Source organism: Coregonus lavaretus (assembly GCF_964263955.1).
Source record: "Coregonus lavaretus genome assembly, contig: HAP1_SCAFFOLD_2602, whole genome shotgun sequence".
Classification (NCBI taxonomy): Eukaryota; Metazoa; Chordata; class Actinopteri; order Salmoniformes; family Salmonidae; genus Coregonus; species Coregonus lavaretus.
In genome coordinates, this window is record NW_028156960.1 from 1 (window position 1) to 22,187 (window position 22,187).

The 22,187-nt window shown below is 44.8% G+C and overlaps 1 pseudogene across 1 annotated transcript; it reads left to right on the forward strand.

Annotated features, from left to right (window-relative positions):
• Nucleotides 1-20: 20 nt before the first annotated feature.
• On the forward strand, nt 21-21,234 carry LOC311125991 (zinc finger C3H1 domain-containing protein-like; annotated as a pseudogene). Its single transcript, XR_014615173.1, has 29 exons — nt 21-123; nt 249-354; nt 477-557; nt 709-726; nt 832-913; nt 1,187-1,277; nt 1,418-1,494; nt 5,123-5,265; nt 5,537-6,172; nt 6,352-6,461; nt 6,585-6,716; nt 6,850-6,971; nt 7,153-7,254; nt 7,367-7,495; nt 7,696-7,876; nt 9,762-9,948; nt 11,473-11,664; nt 11,866-12,103; nt 12,393-12,498; nt 15,073-15,271; nt 16,788-16,882; nt 17,042-17,149; nt 17,420-17,524; nt 17,893-18,058; nt 18,248-18,348; nt 18,676-18,777; nt 19,002-19,041; nt 19,974-20,036; nt 20,174-21,234. The product of XR_014615173.1 is annotated as a zinc finger C3H1 domain-containing protein-like (transcript).
• Nucleotides 21,235-22,187: the final 953 nt, after the last annotated feature.

A 22,187-nucleotide genomic window follows, 5' to 3' on the forward strand; every position in this document is an offset into this window, starting at 1 on the left:
TGTCTCTTCTCTCTAGGCTCAGTGTGCGTGCGTTCACCCAGCTCTTTGACCAGGAGCAGAGCAGATACACCCCGCCCCTCTACACAGACACTTACCTGTCCCTTCCCCTGGTCACAGAAGCAGGTGGGATACTTGATTGGTTTATGGTGTATGATGCTGATGTGTGATTGGTAGTTAGTGAGAAATGCTGATGAGTGATTGGTCCTCTATGAGAAACACTGTTGATTGGTTGTTTATTCCTCTTATAGAGCCCCTGAGCGGTGTGATCGAGGGCATCAGTGCCGGCATGTTCCTCATTGCCATGGTGGTGGGAGTCACTGCACTGCTCATCTGCAGACAGAAGGCTCGCAAAGTGTGAGTTCCTGGCCCTCCCTGCTTCACATAACCTACCCACACACTTTGACCTACCTATACACTGCATACTAGCTTGATCTTACACTCTACATACATTCTACATACTACACTTGTGATTACAGTAGTGTGCAGGAGCGGCGGGTGGTCCGAATGAGTATGAGGAGAGAGAGGCCCAGCTCAGGAGTGCACATGGGCGTCAGGGGGTAAGAGGAGAAGCAGTCTGCGATCAGTTCTAATGGATCTTATCTGTTCCATATATCAAATATAATGTGTTTCCTGGCATGATAAAAACTCACAAAGAAATGACCATTAATGAGTTTTAGCCAATAATACATGTATCTCCCTTTTTTCCAGTAACCGTCGTATTTCAAGGTATGTTTAAATGCTTTTGTTATTAGTTACTGTAAGTTCGTTTTGGTTTGTCTTTCGCTCCTCTCTGTTTTACTCCAACCTTTTTATCTGTTGATCCTGTTGCAGCCCCATCAAGATCATGCACTTTGAGTCCCACTACACCAAACTCCAGGCTGACTCCAATTATCTACTGTCTGAGGAGTACGAGGTAAGACTGGATCACATTCACTGTCCGTTGGGCAATCTCGATCACATATAATAGCATTGGAGTACATTTACATAAAGTCAGAATATTCCTATTTACTTTACTTTAATAAAGAAAACAATATAGACGTATAGATTTATTTTCCTGCTCTGATACCTCTCCTTTAATTTAACGTTTTTTAAATGGTAGATTGATTGTGACATTTTATGAAATGCATACAGTATTTATGTGCAGTGGGTATCTTTGGTAACCCTAACGTGTCACTTCCTGTGTAAGGACCTGAAAGACGTAGGAAGGAATCAGCCCCTGGACACAGCCCTACTGCCAGAGAACAGAGGGAAGAACCGATACAACAACATCCTTCCCTGTGAGTTAGATGCATCATGGGATTTCACCGTGGGTTGGAATACGTAGACAAAAGACAAGGGGATTGAGAGATTTCTTTCTTGTCAATATGACAACTAAATTGCCAACTCAATGTCTTTGTGCACGGCCTGTGTTGTGTAGACGACTCAAACCGTGTGAAGCTGTCCTATGTGGATGATGATCTGTGCTCTGACTACATCAACGCTAGCTACATTCCTGTAAGTTATCCAAACAAACGGACAAATCCGAACCAACCTTCACTCTGGTCAAATCCCCTCTGTTGTGTGGGGTGGGTGGCTAGAGGTGGTTGGGAGGGGTGGGGTAGGGCTGGGGGGCTGGAGGTGGTTGGGAGGGGTGGGGTAGGGCTGGGGGGCTGGAGGTGGTTGGGAGGGGTGGGGTAGGGCTGGGGGGCTGGAGGTGGTTGGGAGGGGTGGGGTAGGGCTGGGGGGCTGGAGGAGGTTGGGAGGGTGGGGTAGGGCTGGGGGGCTGGAGGTGGTTGGGAGGGGTGGGGTAGGGCTGGGGGGCTGGAGGTGGTTGGGAGGGGTGGGGTAGGGCTGGGGGGCTGGAGGTGGTTGGGAGGGGTGCGGGGGGGAGAGGGGTATAATGTTAACAAAGACTGTACTGCATAAATCAGTGGTTCCCAAACTTTTTTGGCCCGTGACACCATTTTTATATCTAAATTATTGAGTTACCCCACCATGTAAAAAAAGTTATGTAATGAATGTTTACCTTTTGAATTTGGGTATGACAGTCTATTACAAATCAGTCTGACAGTATTTTTTACAGTATTTCAATGTGAAGACAGTATGGTTTGAAGTGACTGAAATGCATCAGAAAGGTATTGGGAAGTCATCAGGCAATAATGTTGTATGATCTTCTCTGTAGAAAATAACGTACTCATTAAAGATGTTATTTTTCCCCCAGTCTGATTTAGTACCTAGTATTGTCTGCCTGGTTCTAACAGCTTGTGGGCATAGTAGAGGGAAACAGTATGTACGTACATACGTGTTCCTTAGAGTCATATCTTTCAGTGATGGGATCATAATATTTTGTATCTTACTTAAACTATTCAAAAGATAGAGCCACATTTGTCGGAAGAAAACAGAAACCACTCTGTTATTACAACCACCTCTAGCGGCTACCAGAGGTTACTAATGTAACCTCGGTTCTATGAACCAAGCGAAAATGTTCTCTCGCGACCCCATTTTCAAATCAGGCGACCCCACGTTTGGCAAACCCTGCCATAAACTCAGTTACTCTGATTGATTGATATATGTGGATATATTGAAGCAACATCTCAAGACATCAGTCAGGAAGTTAAAGCTTGGTCGCAAATGGGTCTTCCAAATGGACAATGACCCCAAGCATACTTCCAAAGTTGTGGCAAAATGGCTTAAGGACAACAAAGTCAAGGTATTGGAGTGGCCATCACAAAGCCCTAACCTCGATCCTATAGAAAATTGGTGGGCAGAACTGAAAAGGCGTGTGTGAGCAAGGAGGCCTACAAACCTGGCTCAGTTACACCAGCTCTGTCAGGAGGAATGGGCCAAAATTCACCCAACTTATTGTGGGAAGCTTGTGGAAGGCTACCCAAAACGTTTGACCCAATTTAAACAATTTAAAGCAAATGCTACCAAATACTAATTGAGTGTATGTAAACTTCTGACCCACTGATTTAAATGTATTTGGCTAATGTGTATGTAAACTTCCGACTTCAACTGTACATATGAGATGAGTAGTGCAAGATATGTAAACATTATTAAAGTGACTAGTGTTCCTAATCAAGGTTCTGATGAGAGGGGAAAAAATAAGTATTATTGCAGTTATCATACTTGTCGTTATGTTTTAGCTCTCATATCTGTCATTTACACTGAGGATACCAAACATTAGGAACACCTTCCTAATATTGAGTTGCACCCCCCTTTTGCCCTCAGAACAGCCTCAATTCGTCAGGGCATGGACTCTACAAGGTGTCGAAAGCGTTCCACAGGGATGCTGGCCCATGTTGACTCCAATGCTTCCCACAGTTGTCAAGTTGGCTGGATGTCCTTTGGGTGGTGGACCATTCTTGATACACACAGGAAACTATTGAGTGTGAAAAACCCAGCAGCGTTGCAGTTTTTGACACACTCAAACCGGTGCGTGTCAAGAACCAGTGCGTCACCTATACCGTACCATGTTCAAAGGCACTTACAGTGCCTTCGGAAAGTATTCAGACCCCTTGACTTTTTCCACATTTTGTTACGTTACAGCCTTATTCTAAAATGGATTAAATAAATAAAAATCCTCTGCAATCTACACACAATACCCCATAATGACAAAGCGAGAACAGGTTGAGTCCATCTGTACATTCAATTGCTTAGACATGATTTGGAAAGGGACACACCTCTCTATATAAGGTCCCACAGTTGACAGTGCATGTCAGAGCAAAAACCAAGCCATGAGGTCGAAGGAATTGTCCGTAGAGCTCCGAGGCATGATTATGTCGAGGCACAGATCTGGGGAAGGGTACCAAAAAATGTCTGCAGCATTGAAGGTCCCCAAGAACGCAGTGGCCTACATCATTCTTAAATGGAAGAAGTTTGGAACCACCAAGACTCTTCCTAGAGCTGGCTGCCCGTCCAAACCGAGCAATCGGGGGAGAAGGGCCTTGGTCGGGAGGTGACCAAGAACCCGATGGTCACTCTGACAGAGCTCTTCCAGAAGGACAACCATCTCTGCAGCACTCCACCAATCAGGCCTTTATGGTAGTGGCCAGACGGAAGCCACCCCTCTGTAAAAGGCACATGACAGCCCGCTTGGAGTTGGCCAAAAGGCACCTAAAGACTCTCAGACCATGAGAAACAAGATTCTACGGTCTGATGAAACCAAGATTGAACTCGTTACGTTTGGAGCAAACCTGGCACCATTCCTACGGTGAAGCATAGTGGTGGCAGCATCATGCTGTGGGGATGTTTTTCAGTGGTAGGGACTGGGAGAATAGTCAGGATCGAGGCAAAGATGAACAGAGCAAAGTATAGAGATCCTTGATGAAAACCTGCTCCAGATCGGTGGTTCACCTTCCAACAGGACAACGACCCTAAGCACACAGCTAAGACAACGCAGAAGTGGCTTCGGGACAGGTCTCTGAATGTCCTTGAGTGGCCCAGCCAGAGCCTGGACTTGAACCCGATCGAACAGCTCTGGAGAGACCTGAAAATAGCTGTGCAGAGACGCTCCCCATCAAACCTGACAGAGCTTGAGAGGATCTGCAGAGAGGAAAGGGAGAAACTCCCCAAATACAGGTGTGACAAGCTTGTAGCTTCATACCCAAGAAGAATCGAGGCTGTAATCGCTGCCAAAGGTGCTTCAACAAAGTACTGATTAAAGGGTCTGAATACTTATGTAAATATGATAATTCTATATTTTTATAAATTAGCAAACATTTCTAAAAACCTGTTTTTGCTTTGTCATTATGGGGTATTGTGTGTGTGTGTGTGTAGATTTGGGGGGGGGGGGGGGGGGGGGGGGGGGGATTTAATCAATTTTAGAATAAGGCTGTAACCTAACAATGTGGAAAAAGTCCAGGGGTCTGAATACTTTCCGAAGGCACTGTCAATATTTTGTCTTGCCCATTCACTCTCTGAATGGCACACACACACAATCCATGTCTCAATTGTCTCAAGGCTTAAAAATCCTTCTTTAACCAGTCTCCTCCCCTTCATCTACACTGATTTTGAAGTGGATTTAACAAGTGACATCAATAAGGGATGATAGCTTTCACCTGGATTCACCTGGTCAGTCTGTCATGGAAAGAGCAGGTGTTCTTAATGTTTTGTGTACTCCATGTATGTTCAAACCCTATAGATTCATCGTGTTCAGCTCCGTGTGTCAGTGAAGAAGAACCACAGCTTGAAGCTACAGAAGGAGCTGGTTCAAGCCCAGTCGGTACGTTGTGGTGCAGAGAGCCAGGGGGTCAGAAACGACGCACGGAAGTCAGCCACCCCTCGGTGAGCACCACAACGTACCGACCCACACTATACTATTCCGGAGCCTGTACTTGTTGTTTGAAAGAACATATACATGTGTTCAACAAGGCCTTGTCCAGTAGGGCACAACATCGTAAATTGCTTTGAAGTGGAAAATGTCTGTGTTATTGGACTTGTAACACCACCTCTGTTTCGCAATGTCTTCTCCCATTTCCTTTCAACTGCACACGACCCAGCCATAAGTAAAGGCCAGAGTTCTCTAAAGTCTCTCTGCCCTGCCTCCATTCCACAGCCTGTGAAGCGTCTGCGTGTGGAAGTCTCCGTCGCTCCCCGCGGCACTGAACGCCACTTCGCCGACCTCCTGGCCCAGAAGCAGCGTCTGCAGCTGCTAGAGTCAGAGTACGCCCTAAAGATCCAGAAACTGAAGGAGGCACAGGCCCTCCACAACCGAGGAGCCGTCCCCGAACCCCCGCCACCCCAGGCCACCTCCACCCCTCTCCCCAGGGCTCGCCAGCCCAGCGCCCCCCCCACCAGCCCCTTCCCCCTGCCCCAGCCCTCCCTGCACGACCTCACCCAGGATAAACTCACACTGGTCAGCAATGAGGACATCACTGAGACGGAGGACAGCGACATGGAACCCGCCGCTGCAGCCACGCCCTCCGCCTCGGCCCGGAGTGTTCGCAGACGCTCTTTCAGAGAGACAGGCGCCCCCACCAAGCCTAAACTGGATCCTGGTGGGACTGGGCTGGTCAAGGGTTGTCCAGCCAAGTCAGCCAAGGTTAAGGCCGCTGGGCCTGGGGAGCTGTTCCTAGGGCTGGAGGTGGAGGCCCTGCAGAGGATGGACAAGCAGCAGGCCAACCTGGGAGAGCTGCTGCTGGGGGAACTACGGGTGCTAGGTGGCACTGTGGAGAGAACTCCAGCTGGGAAGGTAAAGCATAATATAACTGGAACCTACACGCACTGAATTCAAATAGCCTTTTGTTGTGGTTTAAATGCTACTTAGTTGGTTATGTACCGTTTCTGGACTAGCATACAACACACATGTCCTGTTTTGGAACTGTTTTCTATTCGTTCTCCATGGTAAGACTGACATGTTTTCATGTTCAGGTGATAGAGGTGGATGTAGACATAATGGCTGCCCAGTCAAGCCGTGCTGAGCTAAAGCCTGTCCCGTTCGGACAATATCGCAGCCCTCTCCTGGTCTTCAAGTCTTACAGGTAGGTGGTTACTTCATTGCTAGGCCATCTCCCAATTGTACATTACTAGTGCCAAGAATGACAACATCCTGCCATCAATAAGAACCTCTCACCTTTTCCTCTTCTCGATTTGCCTTTCTTCAGGTTCAGTCCATACTTTCGGACCAAGGAGAAGTTATCACTCAGTTCTGTGTCTTACAGCAACGTTGTAGCGCCCAAAAAGTGTTTCTGTCGCTTCGACCTCACAGGCACATGCAATGACGATGACTGCAAGTGGTAAGTCAGTCCTCTTAGTGTGTTTGTGTAAACATGCATGTGAATCTATACTCATTTCTGTTTCATTATAATCACCCCATCTCCTTGTCTTTTGGGTGATCTAATGTTGGTTTCTCCTGGTCTATGTTTCTAGGCAGCATATGAGAAACTGCACTTTTGGTGGAAACCAGCTTTTCCATGATATCCTGTCGTACAACCTGGCCCTGATTGGCTGCTCGGAGAGCAGTACTACTGATGACATCAGTGTTGCCACAGGTAACAGAACCACACTGCCACCTGGCAATATTGAAATGCCATTGAGCTTAGAAGTTATGGACTGGCGACTGATTAATGCACATATGTTTTATCTTTAACCTCTTATTCCATGTTAAATACATGTTTGAAGCGTTCACTGACAATGTCAGTTGTGACAATGTTGCTTGTGTCCTATTTTCAGAAGAGTATATCAAAAAGCTCTTTGGGACAAACAAGGGTTGCATGGGAATGGACCAGAAGGCCGTCCTACTCTTGAGCAAAGTGAATGAAAGCAAAAGACATGGTGAGATGTCCTTCCTTATATCTCCTATTCACTCAACAATATGTTGAGTATTTAAGGAACCTACTCAACAATAGAAGCATTCTGACTCTAGTCTCTCTTGTGTTTTGTCTAGTCCCTCCCTTTACCACATGTAAGGATCTCAGGAGGTGGAGGCCTCAGCCCACTCGCCAGGCCAGCCCAAACGCAGGGGACGACAGCGGGGATGAAAGTGCAGACGCCAACCCTGGTCCGGTCAAATACGGTGAGTCAGTCTGTAGGTTCATCTCCCAACCACAATGGACGAGCAGAATTACAACTGATCTGAAGCGCAGTGCAAATGATGGAAGCTGCACTAACACAACAATTGCTTCTCTTCAATTGTGCAGATCACAACTGTTCGTTTTTCTCCTGGAGATTTGACCTTTATCCTCTGCTGTTTGTTGGTTTCTTTCCTTGTCATAGACGGTTGTTCCAAGAGGAGTTTGTCTGCTGCCATGGACGTGTGTGTGACCCCAGACGACAAGCGTTATTTCATTAGTGAGACTGACGACATATCTAACCTGGAGACCAGTGTCCTGGAGAGCCCCCGCGACGCACAGCTCTGGATCAAACTGGCCTTCAAATACCTCAGCCAGAAAGAAACGTAAGTAAATACCTCAGCCAGAAAGAAACGTAAGTACCTCGGCCTGAAAGATCTATATATATATATATATATATATATATATATATATATATATATATATATATACAGTGGGGAGAACAAGTATTTGATACACTGCCGATTTTGCAGGTTTCCCTACTTACAAAGCATGTAGAGGTCTGTCATTTTTATCATAGGTACACTTCAACTGTGAGAGGCGGAATCTAAAACAAAAATCCAGAAAATCACATTGTATGATTTTTAAGTAATTAATTTGCATTTTATTGCATGACATAAGTATTTGATACATCAGAAAAGCAGAACTTAATATTTGGTACAGAAACCTTTGTTTGCAATTACAGAGATCATACGTTTCCTGTAGGTCTTGACCAGGTTTGCACACACTGCAGCAGGGATTTTGGCCCACTCCTCCATACAGACCTTCTCCAGATCCTTCAGGTTTCAGGGCTGTCTCTGGGCAATACGGACTTTCAGCTCCCTCCAAAGATTTTCTATTGGTTTCAGGTCTGGAGACTGGCTAGGCTACTCCAGGACCTTGAGATGCTCCTTACGGAGCCACTCCTTAGTTGCCCTGGCTGTGTGTTTCGGGTCGTTGTCATGCTGGAAGACCCAGCCACGACCCATCTTCAATGCTCTTACTGAGGGAAGGAGGTTGGTGGCCAAGATCTTGCGATGCATGGCCCCATCCATCCTCCCCTCAATACGGTGCAGTCGTCCTGTCCCCTTTGCAGAAAAGCATCCCCAAAGAATGATGTTTCCACCTCCATGCTTCACGGTTGGGATGGTGTTCTTGGGGTTGTACTCATCCTTCTTCTTCCTCCAAACACGGCGAGTGGAGTTTAGACCAAAAAGCTCTATTTTTGTCTCATCAGACCACATGACCTTCTCCCATTCCTCCTCTGGATCATCCAGATGGTCATTGGCAAACTTCAGACGGGCCTGGACATGCGCTGGCTTGAGCAGGGGGACCTTGCGTGCGCTGCAGGATTTTAATCCATGACGCCGTAGTGTGTTACTAATGGTTTTCTTTGAGACTGTGGTCCCAGCTCTCTTCAGGTCATTGACCAGGTCCTGCCGTGTAGTTCTGGGCTGATCCCTCACCTTCCGCATGATCATTGATGCCCCACGAGGTGAGATCTTGCATGGAGCCCCAGACCGAGGGTGATTGACCGTCATATTGAACTTCTTCCATTTTCTAATAATTGCGCCAACAGTTGTTGCCTTCTCACCAAGCTGCTTGCCTATTGTCCTGTAGCCCATCCCAGCCTATACAATTTTATCCCTGATGTCCTTACACAGCTCTCTGGTCTTGGCCATTGTGGAGAGGTTGGAGTCTGTTTGATTGAGTGTGTGGACAGGTGTCTTTTATACAGGTAACGAGTTCAAACAGGTGCAGTTAATACAGGTAATGAGTGGAGAACAGGAGGGCTTCTTAAAGAAAAACGAACAGGTCTGTGAGAGCCGGATTCTTACTGGTTGGTAGGTGATCAAATACTAATGTCATGCAATAAAATGCAAATGAATTACTTAAAAATCATACAATGTGATTTTCTGGATATTTCTTTTAGATTCCGTCTCTCACAGTTGAAGTGTACCTTTGATAAAAAATTACAGACCTCTACATGCATTGTAAGTAGGAAAACCTGCAAAATCGGCAGTGTATCAAATACTTGTTCTCCCCACTGTGTGTATATATATATATATATATATATATGACCCTCTACTCAAGTCATACTCAAATCTGGATCTGCTGTGAAATAGTACTTTTTTGGGGTGATACATTTGTATCAGATTGGATATGTATTATACTGTATATTTGTTGTAATATAACGTGATATAAGAATTGTATCGTGTTGCTTCCCTGTAGCTCAGCGGCTGAATGCCTGGACGCTGCGTTGAACACGCTGTCTCGTGCCCTGGAAGACAACCGGGACAACCCAGAGATCTGGTGCCACTACCTGTCTCTGTTCTCCCGCCGAGGGAAGAGGGACGAGGTGCAGGAGATGTGTGAGATGGCTGTGGAACACGCCCCCGACTACCAAGTCTGGTGGAGTGTAAGTTTTCATGTCCAACCTACCCTCTACAGCAGTGGTCACCAACCGGTCGATCTTCTAGGCATTCCTAGTCGATCACCAAACATTTCTGTAGAAAAGCCAACGATAAAAGCATAACGGCTTGCGGTAATTTTTTTGTTCTTCCGTGTTGCGTTATTGGCGGTGGGTGCACTTGACTCAGAAGCCCTGCGTACCGGGTAGGCGTGAGTTCCCTTTTGAACTATTTTATTTGTCTGAAAAGTCAAACTCTGCCTACCCGGCAGACCAAATCGAGTGCGCCTACTGCGCTGGCCAATCGGATAGCTGAAATCGCTGTGCCTACCTACAGCTTCTACTACCCCGGCCACAGCAAAGTTTGATACTAGCCTACGTGAGATTTCATAACTTTTAAAACCATGACCAGAGACTGTAAAAGAATATGGCAAAGAGCTGCTGTTTTTATGAGTTCATGTCTAAGTTTTATTCAGTATTGTCAACTTTTTATTCAACACTATTACAGAACATAAAACGTGCTTCTATCTGCTTCCACTGCAGCTGCAATGAATGAGTAGCCAAGTGTGTCTATAGCCCTGCATTTTTATTATTAGTATTATTATTAGCAGCTCGTCGTGTCTATTTTAATATTGAGGAGTAGGCCTATTTCACTTTCTCTGGTCATAGGAACAACATTAATTTGTGCGTGAGGCAGATGCGGTGCGACTTGACTTTCGCCATCAGGTGGAAGACGGTGTCCCCTCTTTGGTCGGTTTCACCGGAGAAAAGGAAGGGACCGTAAGAGGTGGACCCTCTGCTGCTCTCTCCCCCCCTCCGCTGAGACTAATGCCGTGTTCAGTACTGAGAACTTGGAAAATAATGAGGTCCGACTCGGGAAAATCGTTTTGATCGGGCATGTTTCTAGAGCTCCGACCTGAAGATTACTGGCGTCATGATTTGACCTTGTTTTTTCAGAGTTCCCAGTTGTCTTGAAAGCACCATGACCATCATATGCAGGTACCATCAGTAGAAAAATAAAGGGAATTATTTGCAAATGATTTACATTTATGCTCAGCTGTGCCTTGCAAGTGCTACACCAACTGATCTATTTTGTTATCAAAGCTCGAGTTTTGAAATATAATCTGGTCTGAGAAGAACAATATTGGTAGGCCAAGCATATAGCCAATATGCTGTTATAATGTATTAGGCCTAGTGGCAAACCTTATTCCTACAGATCTGTTTTTATTAGGTTAATGTTAAATTTTCGATGTCGTGTAAAAAAATAAATAATTGAGCGGTAGATCTCTGCTTGCTTTTTGACTGCGAACGTGATCTTGACTCAGAAAAGATTGGTGACCACTGCTCTACAGTCTACATACCTACTACTAGTTTAGCCCTAGATAAGGGCAGGGTGCACAACTCAGGCTCTCTGGTTCTGCAGTCCTGCTGGTTTTTATTTCCTTCCAGCACTTAATGTTGTTGGAGAGTGAAGTACACACTGCCCTTTTCCCCTAACTATGTGAAATAGAATGTAACTCCCCCCTCCCCCAGTACCTAACCATGGAGAGCTCGTTTGAGGGGAAGGACTTCGTGTGTGGTCGTCTGCTGAAGTACCTACTAGACTGTTCTTGGACTAGTGGACGCTCTGAGAGGCTATCCTTCCAGCTGCTGGAGACTCTACTCTACAGGGTCCAACTCAGCGTGTTCACAGGCCGGATACAGAATGCCCTGGCCATCCTACAGGTAAGGAACTGTAAAAAAAAAGAACCTTGAGCTTCACCAATATAGCTGCACACATCAATTTCCTGGGGTCCAAGTCATGGCATCTTGTTTCCACCATCAGGCCAAACCGATTCATAGCTCTTGGATTAGCTACTGCTACACAAAATACACAAGATGCTCGAGGACAATCAATAACCTCAATGGCATCCCTGTTCATTCCAGAATGCCTTGAAGTCAGTCACTGAGCAGTGCATTGCTGACCACCTGACCGTGAGTGACCGCTGCCTGGTCTGGCTGTCCTTCATCCACCTGACAGAGTTTGACCGCCTGCCGGCCAGCCTGTATGACCCAGCCAACTCCAACCCCTCCCGGGTGGTAAGCACCGAGGCCTTCGCCCTCCCCTGGAGAATGCCGCTCGACGTCCGCACCGAGCCTGATACACTTATCGCTGTGTTCGAAGGTGAGCCTTCACCATCGCCACAGGGTTCAACGACTCACAAGGGAACTGTCCATGCTTTTTACAGGTCTCCTACTTAGCTTTTTCCCACAATCTATAAATGTTCACTTTTTCCACACTTACTCATGGTAAATGTTGTTTATTTGCACGCATAAAAATTTTACGCTTCCAGTTCGACTATTTCCACTCAGTCACTTCTTAAATGTTTCTACAATTACTGCCACATTATTGATGTAAATGTAGTTTACAGCTGAGAGGGGCATTGATTTCATACTTGTTTTTTCAATGCTAGATGCAGTACGTCAGTGCACAGACCAGACTCTGCCTCCCAGTGAGAGAACCCTGGCCTGTCTGCCTCTATACACAAACCTCATCACCTGCTACAGCCTGCTGGGAAAGTGAGCTCAACACTGACATTCTGCTAGCTAGGGGTGTGTGTGTGGCCCCCAATAAAATCTGTCTTGTGTGTTGCACTGGGCGGTAAACCGTATTTTACTATATACCGGTATTGATACACGGACCGGTTTGGGTTTTTACTTTACCTTGTATAATGGTATTTCAATGTTTGGTTTGTTAAATGTGCTACGTAACTCCGGCGCATTTTAATTGACTTTTTTTTTATATACCGAACACAAATATAATTCAACATGAAACAATTTCAACGAGTTACAGTTCATATAAGGAAATTACTCAATTGAAATAAGTTAACTAGCCCCTAATCTATGGATTTCACATGACTGGGCAGGGGTGCAGCCATGGGTGGGCCTGGGAGGGCACAGGCCAACCCAATCAGAATGAATTTTTCCCCACAAAAGGGCTTTATTACAGACCGTTTCATCAGCTGTCTGGGTGGCTAGTCTCAGACAATGAAGCCAAATGTGGAGGTCCTGAGCTGGCGTGGTTACACGTGGTCTGCGGTTGTGAGGCCGGTTAAACATACTGCCAAATTCTCTAAAATGACGGAGGCGGCTTATGGTAGAGAAATTAACATTCAATTCTCTGGCAACAACTCTGGTGGACATTCCTGCCGTCAGCATGCCAATTGCACGCTCCCTCAGACATCTGTGACATTGTGTTGTGACAAAACTGCACATTTTAGAGTGGCCTTATTGTCCCCAGCACAAGGTGCACCTGTAATGATCGTGCTGTTTAATCAGCTTCTTGTTATGCCAAACCTTTCAGGTGTATTATCTTGGCAAAGGAGAAATGCTCACTAACAGGGATGTAAACAAATTTGTGCACAAAATCTGAGCAAAATAAGCTTTTTGTGCATATGGAACATTTCTTGGATCTTTTATTTCAGCTCATGAAACATGTTGCGTTTTATATTTTTGTTTAGTATAGTTTACGCGTTTGCCACTTGGGTCATCTCTCTCCTCCTTCATGCCACTCTGTCACACCAAGCCCTTCCCCCTGTCAGTCAAGAAGAGTGGAATTGCTCGAGCACTTGGTATAAGTTGGATTGAACAGTATAAAACGATCAGAATGGAGAAGGCCCCATTGAAATCCCTTATAATGTACACTAGATGACCAAAAGTATGTGGACACCTGCTCGTCGAACATCTCATTCCAAAATCATGGGCATTAATATGTAGTTGGTACCCCCTTTGCTGCTGTAACAGCCTCCACTCTTCTGGGAAGGATTTACATTTTAGTCATTTAGCAGACGCTCTTATCCAGAGCGACTTACAGCAAACGCCATGCTCTACCAACTGAGCTACATCCCTGCTGGCCATTCCCTCCCCTACCCTGGACGACGCTGGGTTTCCACTAGATGTTGGAACATTGCTGCGGGGACTTACTTTCATTCAGCCACAAGAGTATTAGTGAGGTCAGGCACTGATGTTGGGTAATTAGGCATTAATCGCAGTCGGCGTTCCAATTCATCCCAAAGGTGTTCGATGGGGTTGAGGTCAGGGCTCTGTGCAGGCCTGTCAAGTTCTTCCACACTGATCTCGACAAACCATTTCTGTATGGACCTCGCTTTGTGCACGGGGGCATTGTCAGGCCTAGCCCGAACCATGAAAAACAGCACCAGACCATTATTCCTCCTTCACCAAACTTTACAGTTGGCACTATGCATTCGGGCGGGTAGCGTTCTCCTGGCATCCGCCAAACCCAGATTCGTCCGTCGGACTGCCAGATGGTGAAGCGTGATTCATCCCTCCAGAGAATGAGTTTCCACTGCTCCAGAGTCTATTGGCGGCGAGCTTTACATCACTCATGCCGACGCTTGGCATTGCGCATGGTGATCTTAGGCTTGTGTGCGGCTGCTCAGCCATGGAAACCCTTTTTATGAAGCTCCTGACGAACAGTTATTGTGCTGATGTTGCTTCCAGAGGCAGTTTGGAACTTTAAGTTAGAGTTGCAACGAGGACAGACGATTTTTACGCGCTTTAGCGCTTGGCGGTCCCGTTCTGTGAGCTTGTGTGGCCTACCACTTGGGGCTGAGCCTTTGTTGCTCCAAGACGTTTCCACTTCACAATAACAGCACTTAGAGTTGACGGGGGCAGCTTTAGCAGGGCAGAAATATGGAAAGGTGGCATCCTATGACGGTGCCACGTTGAAAGTCACTGAGCTCTTCAGTAAGGCCATTCTACTGCCAATGTTTGTCTATGGAGATTGCATGGCGGTGTGCTTGATTTTATACACCTGTCCGCAACGAGTGTGGCTGAAATAGCCGAATCGACTAATTTGAAGGTGTCCACATACTTTTGTGTATATATAGTATGTGTTGCCACCCTAGGTTCACGAACTACTCATAAATATTTAGAACTTTTATTATTCAAAAACATCATATTGTCAAATACTGCCATACCGTCACAAATGATAAAATATTATGACATTTTGGCCATATTGCCCCGTCCTACTTTTGTGATTGGACAAGAAAGGTCTTAATGTGTGTGGTTTGGTGGGTGTGTCATTCACTAGCTACAGCTAGTCTTAACGTAAAACTGACTTGCACCCCGTAGGTACGATGCAGGCCTGGAGCTGTGCGAGTCCCTGTTGGCGCTGTGCCCGCAGTCCTGTGTCCTTTTAGATGCCCTGTCAGGGCTCTACGTGGGGAAGGGGGACTGTGAGCAGGGTGTCTGGGTGTGGCTACGGTCTCTGTCCCAGTGTCCACACAACGCAGAGGTCTTCTACCACACTTGCAAATTCCTTATGGCACAGGTCAGTCTGGCTGTCAGTGGTCTGGGTGGCACTCCTGGTCATTTCAAATGTTATATATCCTCACGGGGGCAATTTTAAGAAAGTCAATTTACATGTAGCAACATCATTTTGTGTTTTTTGCACTAAGATTCTTAACAGGATGTGTCTCTTTCAAGTTGCTTGTACACATAGTTTCATGACCTAGCTATTTTACATTTACATATGTTTTCACACCGCTGAGTCAATACATGTTACAATCACCTTTGGCAGCGATTACAGCTGTGAGTCTTTCTGGGTAAGTCTCTAAGAGCTTTGCAGACCTGGATTGTACAATATTTGCACATTTATTTTTCAAGCTTTGTCAAGTTGGTTGTTTATCATTGCTAGACAGCCATTTTCAAGACTTGCCATAGATTTTCAAGACGATTGAAGTCAACTGTAACTAGGCCACTCAGGAATATTCAATGTCGTCTTGGTAAGCAACTCCAGTATATTTTTGACCTTGTGTTTTAGATTATTGTCCTGCTGAAAGGTGAATTTGTCTCCCAGTGTCTGTTGGAAAGCAGACTGAACCAGGTTTTCCTCTAGGATTTTGCCTGTGCTTAGCTCTATTCTGTTTATTTTTATCCCCAAAAAACTCCCTAGACCTTGCTGATGACATAACATGATGCTGCCACCACCATGCTTGAAAATATGAAGTGGTTTTTCTTCAGGACATAGTTAATTTCTGTTAAATTTTTTGCAGTTTTACTTTAGTGCCTTATTGCAAACAGGATGCATGTTTTGACATATTTTTTTATTTTCACTCTGTCATTTAGGTTAGTATTGTGGAGTAACTACAATGTTGTAGTTTACATCCTCAGTTTTCTCCTACTACAGCCATTAACTCTAACTGTTTGAAAGTCACCATTGGCCTCATGGTAAAATCCCTGATCGGTTTCCTTCCTCTCCGGCAACTGAGTTAAGAAGTTTGCCTGTATCTTTGTAGTAACTGGGTGTATTGATACACCATCCAAAGTGTACATAATTACTTCACCATGCTCAAAGGGGTATTCGACGTCTGCTTTTTAAAAAATCCATCTACCAATAGGTGCCCTTTGCGAGGCATTGGAAAACCTCCCTTTGTGGTTGAATCTGTGTTTGAAATGCACTGCTCTACTGAGGAACCTTAGAGATAATTGTATGTGTGGGGTACAGAGATGCAGTAGTCATTCAAAAATCATGTTAAACACTATTATTACACACAGTGAGTCCATGCAACTTATGTGACTTGTTAAGCATTCTTTTCCTCCTGAACTTATTTAGGCTTGTCATAACAAAGGGGTTGAATATCTGAATCAAGACATTTCAGCTTTTCATTTGGAATTAATTTGTAAACATTTGTAAACATAATTCCACTTTGACATTATGTGGTATTGTGTGTAGGCCAGTGGCACAATCTCAATTGAATCAATTTTAAATTCAGGCTGTAACAACAAAATGTGGAAAAAGTCAAGGGTGTGAATACTTTCTGAAGGCACTGTATATGTCTGAACAGGAGAAGTCCAGTTGCATCACTCCTCTGTTCCGGGAGTTTGTCCTATCTTTCTGTGATGGGGAGAGAAGTGAACAGAAACCTGTGGATGTACTACGGTAGGACATTTTCTCCTAGAACTTAAGCAGGAATGAATGTCCTAACTCCTAAAATGTAAAAAAAAAAAATAACTTTTTGTAAACGAAGTTGCTTCCTTTTGTAGATTGGTATATGGTTAAATGTTCCTTGAATTAATGCAATCTCCATTTATTTTCAAGGTACATCCTTGGTATTCCAACGGAAGACATCCTAAGACGCCCAGTTATCAAAAAGCAACTTCAAGGGCAGCTTAGTCACCATAAGCCTTACCTGAACCTCGTCCACTGGTAAGTATTGTGCTGTACTGTGCTGTGATATGCCGGCTGACCCTGCACTACACATAAACCCAGTTCTTATTCATATATGGCAGTTCAATGCACCATCGTTAACATTTACCGGTAACAGTTTACAATAAGGTTACCTTTTATAAAGGGTTATTAACGGTTATTAATTCATTTATAAATGCAATAAAACATGAAGACAGTTGGGCTTCCTGATCATAAGTCATTTCATACAGTTCGAGACAGTGTTATGTTTTCTGGTGTCTTGTTTTGCAGTCTGTGGCAGTGGGTGCACGGTAATGTTGGGGAGGCGATTGATGCCTTCGAGAGAGCCCTGGGAGCCGTAATGCAGCTAGATGTCCTTCACAAGCTATGGATGGAGTGAGTCAAGTCTTACAATGTCTTACACCAACTCCTTAGCATGCATCTGTTTCATCCTCTCACCACCATCGCCATAATGATAGTACTATCGTCCCATGGGCTGAAGGGGCCACATCTGATGAGGGTCAAGACAGATCTTAAGCTCTTATAGCAATGATAACAGGCACACATACAATAAAAGGGTCCCCAAGAGGGAGTGCAGGCTTTCATCAGGATGACATTGCATCCAATCAGAAGGCCTTACCAACTAACCAACCACAGGTTAGCGGCTATCCTCCACCCAGGGGCTGCCTTAGCATTAGCATGTCCACACGTCCAGGTGGGGGTAGGCCCAGAGACCTAACTAACCATCTTACTGTTCTCTCCAGTTATCTCCTTTTTACCAGCAGTAAGCTAGCTGGGAGCCCCTCCAACGGCCGAGAGCTCCGGATGTTATCAGAACTTGTCCAGCGTTGCCTAGTAACTGTCCCTTCCAGGCTGGAGGTTCCGTTCAGCACGGCCCAGTACTGGAGCTGTTTCAGATTTCACAACAAGGTAATACAACTGGACTTGTTATCTTCACTGTAACCACTGATCAGATGAGCCCCAATGACTAAAATAAATCCAGAGAGCCAATGTTGGTCAGGAAGAGACTATGAAGTTGGATCCTTTTGTTAGCGTTTTCACTTTTCTTTTTGGTTTGTGGTATTTGAAATGTGCAGTTGCAAACTTCTCCACTCTCAGGTTATGTCCCACTACCTGAGCTGTCTGCCCCAGTCCCAGCACCCCCATATCCTGGAGAGACTAAAATACACCATGCCCACCAACGCTGAACTGGCCCTGAGGTACCCAAAGCACCCAACGCCACCTCACAACACTACAGGCCTAAACCTGTTGTAAACTAGTCCTGCTTGCTTGGACATGGACAGAGGGTGATAGGAGTCAGAATATATTCAAGTTGGAACTGTGTTTTAGTGCCATGTTATTGTTTAATTTGATGAATCTCTATTTGTTATATTAGTTACTGGTTGTTATGTCTGCATTTATCTGTTTGTGGAGTCTATTGTTAAGGTTATAGTGTTTATAACTGCTGATCCGGTCTTATTTTGTTGTTGTCTAGGCTGTACTGTCCAGACGGTTAGGTTAGATTTGTTGTTGTTGTTGTTGTATAGGTTGCTGCATCAAGAATGGCAGGACGGAAATATAGAACATCTGAAATTCCAGGCCAGAATGTTGAGCAGTAGCATTCCAAACTATCTGGCCAACTGGAAAATGTAAGTCCAAACTTTCTCCTGCGCTGAACAGCACTTGTGCTGCTGGTATGGCAACAAGGTGAATATCTTTCTAGATGGGTTCTCACTGTTCTGATGCACTTTTCCAATGCCCTTTTTCACGGACAAAATGTGGCTTCTGTCATGCTTCAATCACAGCTTTGAAAAGCTGCTGCACTTGAAAAGCAGGAATTGCTGACAGGCTTTTGTGCTGTGTTTCTCGGCAGAGCGATCGCTGTGGAGAGGGAACTCAAGGAGCGCTCCGAGGTGAGTTATAGGGAGGCAGGGGTGGGTGGGCGGGGGGAAATGAGAGAAGTGAGTAGGGGCAGTGAGAGACGGGCGAGTGAAAGAAGGAAAGACTGGTTGAGTAAAAATAGAAGCGCAAAAGACTGGTCAGGGCTCTACGCTGACCTTTTGTACAAGGAGTTGAAAAATGTAAGAGCCCACAAATGTAGGACCACAATGAAAAATATTTGACGTAACAAGCCGTTTTCTTTAGTAATGGTGCAGGCATGATGGTCATGAATCTGCGCTCAGTGTATTCTCCGTGGCACTCTGGCTGCGGTACAGTGAAATAATCATTGTAACTATCATCTGGGTGATATATTTTTTTCTAGGTGAACTGGTGCTCCTAATTGAAAATTCCATGTCGCACAGCAAAATATTTAGGCGCATATGCGAGTAAAATGGACGCACTGTAGAGCCCAGCTGGTAAGGGAGTGGATGGATGAAGGTTCAAGTTTAGGGAGAGGGATATGACATGGAGGGAGATATGACAGTAAAGTTAGCAGGGGGTTGTGTGGATGTACACTATATAATGTATGTTGCTCTGTTAACCTGTTGATGACTCTGCTGCTGTCCCAACCTCTTGTGTCTCAGTGTTTCGCTTTGCATATTTACCTTGACCCAGCTGTTCCATAATCTTCCCTTCATTTTGTTGTAATCTATTTCTTCCCTACAGGCTATTGTCAGTGTTCGCCACAATGTAATGTATGACAGTTAAGGCTTACAACTGACGGTGGGGACAAAATGGAATGGTTGGATTTTGTTGCTCGGTAACAGTTTGGTCTATTAGAGACAAACTAAACTAGTTACTAAAACCACTGACCTCATTCCACACTCTTTCTCCTGTTTTGTCCTTGTCCTCTGCTAAACTGACATGTGGCTCCCGCGTTCGGTATTTTTGTTTGTTTTTGTAGGTCCGGCTTCTCTATCAGCAAGCCCTGCAGAAGCTTCCACTGTGTGCCATCCTATGGAAAGATGTAATTTCCCCCTCAGTTACTATCTCTCTGCACACACACACTTCTCAACAAAAAAAGTTAGTTTTTTGTTCCACCTAACAGGTAATGCACGCATGTTCACCTGCCCCACCTTCCCCCTCCTCTCTCTCCCTTTCCAGCGCCTGCTGTTTGAAGCTGCGGAGGGAGGTAAAACTGATAAACTGAGGAAACTTGTTGACAAATGTCAAGAGGTGGGAGTGAGTCTAAGTGAGCCCCTAAATTTAGGCTCGAGCAAAATGGAGGGAGAGGATCACTGAAGATCACCCCCCCTCAAAATAAATAAATAACTAGATTAAATCGAAGTCCAATCAGACCAGACCACTGCCTAGGTTAGCCAGAGAGAGGGGGGCAGACTCTAGAGGCAGACCCTCCCGCAGTAGGACTCTCTCCAGCCAGGAGACGCCTGTGGGCAGGACGGTTGCTCGCTCATCACCGAAGCCAATGAATGAACTCCCTCCCTGTCCAAACTCTGGGCCACGCACTCAGGGTTATATCACCTTACATCATGTACGTAAGTATAGACCTGCTACCTAAGTGACAAGTATTTGCTTTTCCCTTTTTAATTTACATGTTCCTTTTCTCGTAATGTCACTTAATTTTATTTTGACCTTTTACCTTTACGTACGAGGTTGAAGAGTTTTGACTGACTATGACATCCTAACTGGGATGTTGACGGGCGTCTGTCTGAGTGTTTTAAAGGATGTTTTCCCCAAATAGTGACGCTCGCTGCTGCCTTCTACAGTATGTGTAACTTTTTGTTCCAGTGTCTCCCAAGGGAAGAGATAAAATGACTTGTTTATTTCGCTATTTGTTTTAAGTGATTAAAAAAACATTAACAACCGCATGAAAATTTAAAGGGCCGGCCATGGTGACTTCAAAATGGCTTCCTGCAAAAGTATTTATATTTGGCCCCTCATCATTGTCCCATGTATTTTTGAGACTGCTGAATGCTGTGATATCCTCTCTGCCAGACAGTCGACCAGCGGGGAAGACCCTTTAAACACATCTCCAGGCGAGGATAGTCACAAACATCTAGTTTAAATGTTCTCATGTGCAATTTTGTTTTTGTCAAAAATATATTACAATGATTAGACTATTTGAGAGGAGCCAAGGATGAGTCTTTCAACACTTTTTGTATGTTGAATTTGAATGTGTTTATATTAAATTATTATCTAATGAATTTATTATGTTCTGTCTTTATTTACTGTGTAAACTTAGTGGGTTAGGTCAAAGAGGTAACTTGTCAACTGGAGTGAGAACATGTTGTGGTCCTCTGTAGCTCAATTGGTAGAGCATGGCGCTTGTAACGCCAGGGTAGTGCGTTCGATCCCCGGGACCACCCATACGTAAAAATGTATGCGCACATGACTAAGTCGCTTTGGATAAAAGCGTCTGCTAAATGGCATTTAACATTTAAATGTTGAGTGTTCCATCAAATACATAGCAGTCAGACCATGAATAACAGACATGATTTAAATAATTTGCTTTATACATTACACATTTCAAACACTACATTTTAAATTAACATACACTTTATATACAACTTTTAAGACATCTGACCTTACTGTGTGACATTTGGTAATATCATTGAACTTGTAGCAAAAAAGGCAATTAACATGTCCTTACTTATTATTTTGGTATAAATATAACATTTCAAGTATAGGCCTAGTATACTGGGCTCCCGAGTGGCGCAGTGGTCTAAGGCACTGCATCTCAGTGCTTGAGGCGTCACTACAGACCCCCTGGTTCCATTCCAGGCTGTATCACAACCAGCCGTGATTGGGTGGCGCACAATTGGCCCAGCGTTGGCCGGTGTAGGCCGTCATTGTAAATAAGAATTTGTTCTTAACTGACTTGCCTAGTTAAAGAAAGGTAAACAAAATGTTTAAATATTGTAATTCATTAAAAACTATTCCAAATGGGTCGTTGTCACAGTAACCGTACTGATATTTTATATTTAATGTACTTGAGTTGCTTAAAACTACCACAGTAACATGACCACTTCCATGTGTATCTGATGGTCACCATGTTATCTGTACCTTTGGACATACCTCATGATCAGGGCCCTGTGTTTTTGTTAATCATGTCACATGACTTGGATTTTAACCTTTTATTTAAAGCTTATTTATTTTC